The following is a 12512-nucleotide window of genomic DNA, read 5'->3' as shown; positions in this document are numbered from 1 at the left end:
CACAAAAGCCTGGCTCAAGAATTAATGATTGAAAGAACGTGAACATGTAGTTATAACTGAGCAGGATCCTATGGGGCCTTCTTGGGACAGACCCGTCCCCCATATCCCCTGCTTTAGCCCCTCTCTTAAGTAAGTACTTAGATAATAGTATCTGATGCTTATTTCCTGAGTTGTTCAGATGCTAAAAAACCACCACCAAATGGAAGAAATTAACTACTAGCCCCTAAGGATTCATCACCATCAACCAGTCAGAGAATTGTGCATGAGCTGATCACTTACCCTGGGACACCCCTCCTCACCTGGCTTTAAAAATGCTTTGTGAGGGCTTCCCTGGTGGCGCAGTAGTTGAGAATCTGCCTGCCAATGCAGGGGACACGGGTTCGAGCCCTGGTCCGGGAAGATCCCACATGCCGCGGAGCAACTGGGCCCGTGAGCCACAACTACTGAGCCTGCGCGTCTGGAGCCTGTGCTCCGCAACAAGAGAGGCCGCGATAGTGAGAGGCCCGCGCACCGCGATGAAGAGTGGCCCCCGCTTGCCGCAACTGGAGAAAGCCCTCGCACAGAAACGAAGACCCAACACAGCCAGAAATAAATAATAAATAAATTAAAAAAAAAAAAAATGCTTTGTGAAACCCTTTGGGTAGTTTGGGGGTTTTTGGAGGATAAGTCCTCCCCCCCACCAACCCTGCCCCCGTTCTCCTTGCTCAGCCCTGCAATAAACTCCAACATTTCAGTTTGTTTGGCCTCGCTGTGAGACAAAAATAGCAGCTGTGAAACCATGCAACTCAGACTGGGACTTGAACCCACAGTCTTTTTTTTTTTTTTTTTTTTAATTAGTCATCAATTTTATACAAATCAGTGTATACATGTCAATCCCAATCGCCCAATTCAGCACACCACCATCCCCATCCCACCACAGTTCTCCCCCCTTGGTGTCCATATGTCTGTTCTCTACATCTGTGTCTCAACTTCTGCCCTGCAAACCGGCTCATCTGTACCATTTTTCTAGGTTCCACATACATGCGTTAATATACGATATTTGTTTTTCTCTTTCTGACTTACTTCACTTTGTAGGACAGTCTCTAGATCCATCCACGTCTCAACAAATGACTCAACTTCGTTCCTTTTTATGGCTGAGTAATATTCCATTGTATATATGTACCACAACTTCTTTATCCATTCGTCTGTCGATGCGCATTTAGGTTGCTTCCATGTCCTGGCTATTGTAAATAGTGCTGCAATGAACATTGGGGTGCATGTGTCTTTTTGAATTATGGTTTTCTCTGGGTATACGCCCAGTAGTGGGATTGCTGGGTCATGTGGTAATTCTATTTTTAGTTTTTTAAGGAACCTCCATACTGTTCTCTATAGTGGCTGTATCAATTTACATTCCCACCAACAGTGCAAGAGGGTCCCCTTTTCTCCACACCCTCTCCAGCATTTGTTGTTTGTAGATTTTCTGATGATGCCCATTCTAACTGGTGTGAGGTGATACCTAATTGTAGTTTTCATTTGCATTTCTCTAATAATTAGTGATGTTGAGAATCTTTTCATGTGCTTCTTGGCCATCTGTATGTGTTCTTTGGAGAAATGTCTATTTAGGTCTTCTGCCCATTTTTGGATTGGGTTGTTTGTTTCTTTAATATTGAGCTGCATGAGCTGTTTATATATTTTGGAGATTAATCCTTTGTCCATTGATTCATTTGCAAATATTTTCTCCCATTCTGACGGTTGTCTTTTCGTCTGGTTTATGGTTTCCTTTGCTGTGCAAAAGCTTTGAAGTTTCATTAGGTCCCATTTGTTTATTTTTGTTTTTACTTCCATTACTCTAGGAGGTGGGTCAAAAAAGATCTTGCTGTGATTTATGTCAAAGAGTGTTCCTCCTAAGTTTTCCTCTAAGACTTTTATAGTGTCCAGTCTTACATTTAGGTCTTGAATCCATTTTGAGTCCATTTTTGTGTATGGTGTTAGGGAGTGTTCTAATGTCATTCTTTTACATGTAGCTGTCCAGTTTTCCCAGCACCACTTATTGAAGAGACTGTCTTTTCTCCATTGTATATCCTTGCCTCCTTTGTCATAGATTAGTTGACCATAGGTGCATGGGTTTATCTCTGGACTTTCTATCTTGTTCCATTGATCTATGTTTCTGTTTTTGTGCCAGTACCATATTGTCTTGATTACTGTAGCTTTGTAGTATAGTCTGAAGTCAGGGAGTCTGATTCCTCCAGCTTCGTTTTTTTCCCTCAAGACTGCTTTGGCTATTCGGGGTCTTTTGTGTCTCCATACAAATTTTAAGTTGATTTGTTCTAGTTCCATAAAGAATGCCATTGATAATTTGATAGGGATTGCATTGAATCTGTAGATTGCTTTGGGTAGTATAGTCATTTTCACAACATTGATTCTTCCAATCCAAGAACATGGTATATCTCTCCACCTGTTGGTATCATCTTTAATTTCTTTCATCAGTGTCTTATAGTTTTCTGCATACAGGTTTTTTACCTCCTTAGGTAGGTTTATTCCTAGGTATTTTATTCTTTTTGTTGCAATGGTAAATGGGAGTGTTTCCATAAGTTCTCTTTCAGAGTTTTCATCATTAGTGTATAGGAATGCAAGAGATTTCTGTGCATTAATTTTGTATCCTGCAACTTTACCAAATTCATTGATTAGCTCTAGTAGTTTTCTGGTGGCATCTTTAGGATTCCCTATGTATAATATCATGTCATCTGCAAACAGTGACAGTTTTATTTCTTCTTTTCCGATTTGTATTCCTTTTATTTCTTTTTCTTCTCTGATTGCCGTGGCTAGGACTTCCAAAACTATGTTGAATAATAGTGGTGAGAGTGGACATCCTTGTCCCGTTCCTGATCTTAGAGGAAATGCTTCCAGTTTTTCATCATTGAGAATGATGTTTGCCGTGGGTTTGTCGTATATGGCCTTTATTATGTTGAGGTAGGTTCCCTCTATGCCTACTTTCTGGAGCGTTTTTATCATAAATGGGTGTTGAATTTTGTCAAAAGCTTTTTCTGCATCTATTGAGATGATCATATGGTTTTTATTCTTCAATTTGTTAATATGGTGTATCACATTGATTGATTTACATATATTGAAGAATCCTTGCATCCCTGGGATAAATCCCACTTGATCATGGTGTATGATCCTTTTAATGTGTTGTTGGATTCTGTTTGCTAGTATTTTGTTGAGGATTTTTGCATCTATATTCATCAGTGATGTTGGTCTGTAATTTTCTTTTTTGGTAGTATCTTTGTCTGGTTTTGGTATCAGGGTGATGGTGGCCTCATAGAATGAGTTTGGGAGTTGAACCCACAGTCTTTTAATTGAGATCACACACCTGGTCTCAGGACTTAATGAAGCTCAGATTCTTTTTTTTTTAACATCTTTATTGGATTATCATTGCTTTACAATGTTGTATTAGTTTCTGCTGTATAACAAAGTGAATCAGTTATATGTATACATATATCCCCATACCCACTACCTCTTGTGCCTCCCCCCCACCCTCCCTATCCCACCCCTGTAGGTGGTCACAAAGCACTGAAGCTCAGATTCTTGATGTCTCATCGCAGAAAGAATTCAGTGAGATAAAAAGTGATAGGTAAGAAATGGATTTATTTCGAGAGACGCACACTCCACAGATAGAGTGTGTGCCATCTCAGAAGGTGAGAGGCCCCAAAATATGGGGTGGTTAGTTTTTACGGACTGGGTAGTTTCATAAGCTAATGAATGGGAAGATTATTCCAACTATTTCGGGGGGGAAGGGGCAGGGATTTCCAGGAATTGGGCCACTGCCAACTTTTGGCCTTTTATGGTTAGCCTTAGAACTGTCATAGTGCTGGTGGGTGTGTCATTTAGCATGCTAATATATTACAATGAGCATATAATGAGGCTCAAGGTCGACTGGAAGTCAAAATCTTCCACCATCTTGGACCTAGTTGGTTCTAACCAGTTTTTGTCATGTCCTATGGCTATGTCTTTCTTTTAAATCTTGTGCCCTGCCCCCTTCCCTCCTGTTTCATTCCCCCTTCAGAGATTTTACTCCCATATTCTTATGGGAAGCAGAGGGGTGATGGTCCGTCTTCTGTAACTGCTTCAAGGCTGAGTAGGGCATCAACACTGCCTGTCAGGGAGTAAAAATCTCTGGATGCCTGTACTAGGGACCCCAGGGGCAGGACAGCTCCTTGTTTTAAGTTGGTATGGGCTGGAGTCCTCACATAGCCATCATCTTGATGTGGAATTGCTGTAACAGATTCCATAGCCTTTCTATGAATCTCCTTGATCATCACTTTTTGTAACAGCATCAGAGTACAAAAATTTCTATAAATGACAAAAGCCTTAAAAGACATGGTTAAACATCTGATTACATTTAACTTAACATACGAAATAATCCTAGTTAAATATTTCTCTTTGAGATACCTCAGGGGCCCTCTAAAGTATCCCAAAGTTAGCTGGAAATCAAAAGAACTTTAATTAAAACTTTTTATTTGGGAAGTTTTTCAAAAGGTTTTAAAACACTTGGTCAAATAAGATCACCTATTTCAGTTGGGCCAGGAGAACTGTAACAATTCAAACAGTAAATCAGCCAGATGGCAGTCACAGAATCTTTAGCTCCTCTCTGAAATACACAGATAACAGTGCCTGATGCACATTCCTGAGTTGTTTTACAGATACTAAAACCCCCACCAAATGGAAGAAGTTAACTACTTGTTGACCAAGAGTGCATAGCCCTCAAACCAGCTAGAGGCTGAGGATTGGTAATGTTAACACCTGTGACACCTCCCTGTTACCTCACCATCAACCAATCAGAGAATTGTGTACGAGCTGATCACATACCCTGTGACTCCCCTCCCTCAGCTGGCCTTTAAAAATGCTTCCCTGAGACCCATACGGGAGCTCAGGTCTTTAGAGCCTGAGCTGCCTCCTTCTCCTTGCTCGGCCCTGCAATAAACTTTCCTCTGCTCCAAACTCCGATGTTTTGGCTTGTTTGGCCTCACTGTGCATCCAGCATACAAATTTGGATTTGACAACGATTTTATTTTGAGCCATGTGCTGTTTACACACTTTACACATTAGTACATTTAAGCTTCATGCTGACCTCGAAGTTAAGGAATACTTTTTAGATAAGAATGCTGAGGTAGGTAAGGTTAAGTAAAATGTCCAAGACTGCTCAGCTAGAATGTGGGGAACTGGAATTTAGCCCAGGCAGCCGAGTGCTACATGGGCCCAGGAGCTGAAGGGATTTTCAGGCTACACCTCCTGAGAAGGGCAGGCTTCAGTGCGGCTTCCTGCCTGAGTCCACGTCAAAGTCAAACTCAACCACCTGAACAGATTTCCTCACCTCCACAGACCCCAAATCTTCACCACACATCACCAGGACTTTTTGCAGGAAGACAAGGGAGAGAGTTTACATTACACGTAATAGGAACAATTTCATAAAATTAATTTTGAAATTAGTTGATTCTTTCTCAAGTCCCTCTCTAGCGGCTAGCCTGGGCCTCCTTCCCTTTAACAATCTCTTCATGCTCTGGCCCCATTCTCTTCCCACTTTGGACCTCCTTCTTCTCCCCAACACCCCTGTACCACACCATGCCTCATTCCCCTCTCGTGTGGAGAAAATTTGGAGGCCTTCATCTTCTTTATTTGCCTCTTATACCCATCACTCCATAGGCAAACAGCACTCCTCCCCCACCAAGTCCACCCTCCCTGGAAAGGAGAGGTTATACTTAATAAATATTTCCCTGTCTAATTTTAAAATATCAAACAGTAGGGGGTTTTATTCCTTCTTTCTTCCCTCTCTCCCATGCTCTCTCTCCCTCCCTTCCTTCCTTCCTCTCCCAATGTGACACTTACCAAACAAAGGGTAGGAGTGGACCCTTGGTCAATCTGTCTGCTGAATACAAGGAATTCTTTGGCCTAGGGCTGTGAGGGTCCAGAGGAGGAACAGCACTCCCCCTGGGTATCCTGGGAAGGCTTCATGGCTGAGGTGCCACTTAGCTTGACATTGAAGGACTGGTGGACTTTGCCCACGTGGAGATGGGGTGTGTTAGGCTGCACCCCACAGGCCTGCAAGGCCTGTACTTGCCCAGCTTCAAGAAAGAGCCCAGAGTCAGCGACAGAGACATCAGTGGTTTAATGAAGAGGGGGATACACGTCTGAAGCGAGGTCCTGGATCAACACCCCACCATACGTGGCAGACAGCGGGCAGGACATGGCGTCAGTCTTCGCTCCCGGGGGCAGAGGGAGGTTACAAGTTATAGGGGGAATTGACATCAGGTTGGCTCATCAGTTACCAGGGAAACCAGCAGAGGGGCACGCCCCTCACCACCCCTTTCATAAGCATAGTAGAGAGTTTTGTTCTAAAGCTAGAACAGGGACTTCCCTGGTGGTCCAGTGACTAAGAATCTGCTCTTCCACTGCACAGGGCACGAGTTCAATCCCTGGTCAGGGAACTAGGGTCCTGCATGCCGTGTGGCACGACCAAACAATAAAATAAAATAAAACTAGAACAATCATTAGCTGGGGCCTGGGGCAAGTGTGTAGGAAGGTCAGTCATGTGAGTAGAGTGTAGGTAAAGCAGGCACTGGTTGAGCAGGTGATGTACAGAGAGCAAGAGAACAGCCATCTTGGGTGGCCTGACCATACAGGTTGGAATTGGGAAAGTCTGCCCCTCCCCAGTGAGGACATTTTGAAGACACAGTCCAGGGAAAGAGGGCTGGGCTTGAGTCTGAAGCATTTTAAGTGCTCTGTAACCTCTTCCCTATATTCACCAGGAACTCCTTTTGGTTGATGACAGAAGGATCATGGGAGAAGCTGGCTCTGACCTTTGTCAGTCTGCATTTGGGAAGCATCCCCACACAGTGACACCCCCCTCCAACCCCATCATTGCTGGGACTGTTCACAAATGGTTCATGAAATGCAGCCAACATTTTAAAACTGCTCATAAAAATGGATCAATCAGCACAAGGCTGAAATAATTAGTTGCCTTTGCTAGGAAAAAATAGTGCTCCTTAATTATTGTACTGATTGCATGAGAGGGTTTTTTTTGTTTTTTTTTAAGACAACAAACGGGCCTCTGGAGGCTCTGTCCTTCTACCTGCCGATAGAGGAAAGCGTCTAATTAAAATAAAGTATTAATTTTTAATAGGGTGATTTTCCTCACATCCTTTTTACCTCTTAGCTTAACCCAGTGACAGCTCCAAAAATTCCCCCAAAAAGAACAAGGAAATTCCCATGATCTTGATGCTTCAGAGCACAGTTTTAATAAACAGCTCTGGCAGCAAGCTGTGGGAGCTTCAGAGTGGACGCCAGACCTCCTTCCTTAAATCAGTATGTCCTCCTGATTTTACCTGCCTCCAAAGGATGCCCCAGCCTCATGCCTCAAACACTTCAGGCCCCAGAGCTTCAGCTTCCTGTGGTCAGTCCAATTCTGTCCCTTTGTTGTGAGCCAAACACAAGAGTGATACCTGCTAGTAGTTGGGGGATGCAAAGAGATGACATGGATGAACATTTGCCCGAGTGCTTGGCACATAGTAAGCACTTAGCAAATGTGACTGAATAGCCTTGTTACTACAACAGACTGGGAAACCAAGGTCCAATGTTTGGGGAGGGTGATTTTTTAGAAGTCACGCAAGTTGATAGCAGAGCCAGGGTGTGAAGGACATTCACACCCTGGCTCTGCCCTTCTCATCTTCCTCCTGGTATTCTGACTTGCCTCCATGCGTTGGCCTCCAGTGCTGGCCATGTCCTCTCCCACTGGTAGAATGGCCCTCACTGCCTGGACTGCTGTGCTTATCACCTATGGCTGGACAAGAGCCTTTGGTCCCCTTGGACCCAGCTCCATCCTATTCTTGAATAGATATGTGTTCTTCTGTATCCACTAGATAACTTTTGATTCCAAGATACAGACAGTTTAAAAAAAAAACTTACTTAGACAAAAAAGGGATTTTTATCACCGAAATGTCCAGGGTTAGGACTTCAGGCATAGCTGGATCCGGGGGCTGGACCAATGTCATCAGAACTTGGCTTTTTCTTCTGGGCTCCTCTCTCTAATGCAGTCTCAATTCTCAGATAAGATGCCCTCTAGGGGTTGCAAGTTGGTTACTGAATGAATGAATGAACACAGTGTGAACAACAATCTGAGCAGTCTGAACTTCTGTTTATCAGTAGATAAAGACAGCTCTTTGCAAAGCCCAATAGAATTCATTTAAAAATTTAACTGGGGTACAAGAATAGCAAAAGGAACACAGGGAAAGTAGGCATTATTTTATAGTTTATTTAATTCACTCCTGCTGGCACTAATTTAATTCATCTCCACAACTAAAGGAAGGACTGAGCTGAAATATTAACCTCAAAGGCAGCACTGGAGCAGATAATGGAGCTCTGCCCAAAAGCACAGAATGGAAAGATAAAAGAGAAAGGAACTTCTGCTTCCAGGGGAAAATTAAAGGGGGTGTGTGTGTGGTGGTGGTGGGGGGTAATAGAAGCCCTTTTCTAATGGTTCATTTTCTTTCTCTTTAGTCAAAGTGATAAAAGCAAATAAGTTTGTGTTTAGAATCACAAACATAGTACAAGGCCATTATATAAAGATATTATCTTCCTGCTGAAACTTCATCAGAAGTTCTTAATGTCGAAAGCATGCAAAGTGGATTTCAAATATCACAGGCAAGCAGCAGAGATTGTCAAAATGAGAGAATATTATTAAACCTGCATATTTATCCCTTCATTTTCATCTCCACACAAGACCCCAGCATGGTGCTGCTTCTGCACAAAGACGTTGACCACGCAGCCAGCTAAATGGCGGGAGGGAAACCCGCTTGCGCAGAGCCCAAAATGCCTTCCCAGCTCCCTGGCTGGCCTCTTGCTTGAAAAGTGTACAATTTCAGAGTCTAAATAAACAGAGAAAGGTGCCCCGTCTGCCTGGATGACATTTAACTGGCATTCTATCCTCAAGTGCCACAAAGATCCTGAGGGGGCTGGTGGGTGGTCATGGTAGGACACTCCCCAGAGAGAAGGGGCCAGGAGGCAGGGCCAGCTGCAGGATTTACACAAGGGCGAGGCTGCTTCTGTCTTGGGGAGGTGGGGGAGAAGGGCAGCAGGGCCCCTCTTGACCTGCTTTCTCTCTGGGTGTGTGCTAGCAACTACCTGCTATGAGGAGTTCTCTGTGCCTGGCTCTGTACCTGAGTTTTAGACACATTCACTTAATCCTCACAAGAACCGTGAGGAGGGGCTATTGTCCTCTTAGTTTTACAGATGAGGACACTGAGAATCAGAGGCCAAGCAACTCGCCCCAGTCCTGCGGGTGGCTCATGATGGTACCAGGGCTGGAGCACAGCTCTGCCCGACTCCAGAGCAAAGCATTCCTCTTCCACGCCCTGTGCAGGCAGCCCCAGGGGTAAGAAGGACAGAGTCGATGTGGACACACTGGATGGAACTCTCTTCAAGACAAATATCAAGGGGACAAGCAGCGTGCAAAGCAGTTGTTCCAGGTGTGTAAGGGAACTCGTTTGCATACAGCACTCCAGAAACCTGCATAGGTGGTGACAGTGGTTGCTTCTGGGGTGGGAGCTGGGTCTGGAGATAGGGAGGGGAAGGAGGCCTATATTTCACTGACCTTTTGTGCTATTTGAATTTATCATCATGTGAGGATAAATTTAAATATATATATATATATATAAACCATGTGAAAAGTAGCTTAGATGTGAAAAATGTCCTTAGCCAGAAGGACAAAAAGCAAGTTGCATGCATTCTGGAGGCTCCCTAGTGTCACCACCTCACACAGACCACTCCCTGGCATGCACACACCTTCCTTCCATCTGGCTGGCTGGTATCCTCCGGGTCCCCTGCCTCATTCCTGAGCCAGGACCTCCTCAGGGTTCTTTCCCTGTCCACTCAATGCCTGTTCCTCTCTTCCTCTCTCTCTTCCAGTGCAAGTCCTGCTCCCCTTCAGCCTCACCTTCAACTCTGCCTCCTTCAGGCAGCCTCCCCTGACCACTCCAAGCCCTCTGTGAAGGTTTCGAACAAAGAGAACTTCCCTTCCATAGCCCAGACCTAGAGCCTTGCTGGCATCTATCTTCAGGTCAGCTCCTGAGTGCAGGCCAGTTCCACACGCCTTTCCTCCCCCTTCAGCGCGGTGGGCAGCAGAGGCTGGACGTTCAGGAGAAGTGTCTGTAATAAGCCACACTGGACACCTGCCACCCACAGAATCAAACAGGCTGAGCTCAGTGTGTAGCCAGGAGCTAGAGCAGGGAGTGGGGCCCGTCAGGCAGGCAGGGAGAAGGGAATGTGGCTCCCAGTGAGTGCTCACTCTCCATTTACTGAGAGTAAACAGGTAGAGTCAAGGCAGAGGAATCCAGCTTTGTGAGGCATGAACGGAAAACAATTTGGGGGTCCACTTTAAGAAAAAGACTATAAAATTACCAATACAAAATTCTGTGTGAAAATGAATATCTAATCAGAATGAAAAAATGAATCAAGGCAAATACCAGAGGCTTAGAAATTCAAGTACCTTTTCAGATTTCTTTAGGCAATTTGCCAGAAATGCTAACATAGACACATTTTCTGATAGCACCCCGACCCCTTCCCCACCCAGAGCACTCCTCAAGCCCCAGAGACTCCCAGCAGATGAGGGGCCTACATTTTCATGGGCTTCCCAAACAATTCACCTCTTTGGAGAAGACCCACAATGCTCAGCCACCTGTGTGAAGAATGAAGGTGACAGATCAACAAAAACCAGCTGCCAACCACATGGCCCTGCCTGTGCATCTATCAAACACTTAAGGAAGATATAAAGCCATGTTCCACCTCTACACTCACTCTTCTAGAAAATAGAAGATGAGGGAACACATCCCAGATAGGTTTTATAAAACCAGCAATATCTGACACCAAAGCCAGGCAAAGATATTTCAGGGAAAAACCAAGATTACTCATGAAATAATTGATGTATTCATACCAGAATGGCTAAAATTAAAAATAGCAACTGTTGGCAAGAGTGTGGAGCAACTGGAACGCTTATACACTTCTGGTGGGAGTGTAAAATGGTACAATTACTTTGGAAAACAGTTTGACAGTTTCTAAAAAGGTTAAAAATACACTTACCATGTAACCCAATATTTCCATTCTTGAATATTAATCCAATAGAAATAAAAACTATATATCCACACAATACTTGCATATGAATGCTTGTAGCAGATTTATCCCTAGGAGCCCCAAACTGGAAACAATGCAAGCATCCATCAACAGGTGAATAAATAAATTGTGGCATATCCAAACAATGGAATGCTATTCAACAATATAAAGGTAAATTCTGGCAACAGTATAGAAGAATTTCAAAACCACTGTGTTGAGTGACAAAAGCCAGACACAGAGAGTATGGACTACTTGATTTCATTTACTTGAAATTCTAGCTTGGGCAAAACTAATCTATAGTGACACAAAGGATATCAGTGGTTGCTTGGGGCCAGGAGTAGATGGTGGATCAACAGAGACAGGAGGGAAACTTTTGGGGTTATGAAAATATACTATATCTTGATTTGGGGGGATGTATGCATTTATATTTGTATTTGCATGTATTTGTCAAAACTTATCAAAATGTATAATAAGGTTTATTTTAAATTAGAAACAAATAAATAAAAATACTGAATTTTAGACTCTTCTTCCAAATACTTTAATATTTAATGCTTGAGTGGGGCCCAGGCATTGGTATTTTTTATAACATTCCCTTACTTACTTCCCAGGTAAGACTTGGGAAAGGGATGGACTTAACTTCTGAAAAGGTTAATCAGGTCCCATCACTGCCCCCTCAAATCCTGTGTGAACCCATCCTTTTCTGAGTCAGGAGGTAGATGGGCTCCAGGCTAGGCCTTTACAACTAGCCTCCTGTTTGCATTTCCCGAGGCAGGAGGCAGGTGGGCTCTAGGCTAGATATTTACAACAGCCTCCTGTTTGCACTTCGAGATGGAAATAACAACAGGAACAGGGTAAATAGCTGCACTTTGCCTTCTGTGGACACTTTAAGATAACAGTCATGGCAGGGGCTAAACCCTGCTTGAGTAAAAAAGATCAGGAAGTCACATATTTCCCATCCTTGGAGCAAGGGAGACACTGCACAAGCACAGAAAGGCTCCTTGGGGGGCAAAAAGCAGGGGCACCACCCCAGAATAGGTGAAGCCAAGCCCCCCTATAGGCTTCTGGGCTAGAATCCACCTTGGAAAAGAGTTGCGCATGCAGGCTGGGGAGGGTCCAGGGCAGGGCAGGTGTGGAAAGAGGAAACAGATAATTGGCCAAAGGTAAACAAAGACCTGGAAGAACTGCCCTATCAGTGATTTAACTGCCTCTTTACTGCGCTCCTTCTCACTGGGGGGATGCCCACACCCTTTCTCTCCACGTGTGCATCTCTGCCTTGCTTCTGTCTTAAACAGACAAACTGTTTCTCTGTGTGCTCTCCCACTTGTTGTGCTATGTCTCTAATAATAAACTTTGTACCTGTTTTTACAGTTTTTGCC

The sequence above is a fragment of the Balaenoptera ricei genome, chromosome 19 (assembly GCF_028023285.1).
Source record: "Balaenoptera ricei isolate mBalRic1 chromosome 19, mBalRic1.hap2, whole genome shotgun sequence".
In the NCBI taxonomy this organism is placed as follows: domain Eukaryota; kingdom Metazoa; phylum Chordata; class Mammalia; order Artiodactyla; family Balaenopteridae; genus Balaenoptera; species Balaenoptera ricei.
Note: the sequence above shows the minus strand (reverse complement) of the source record.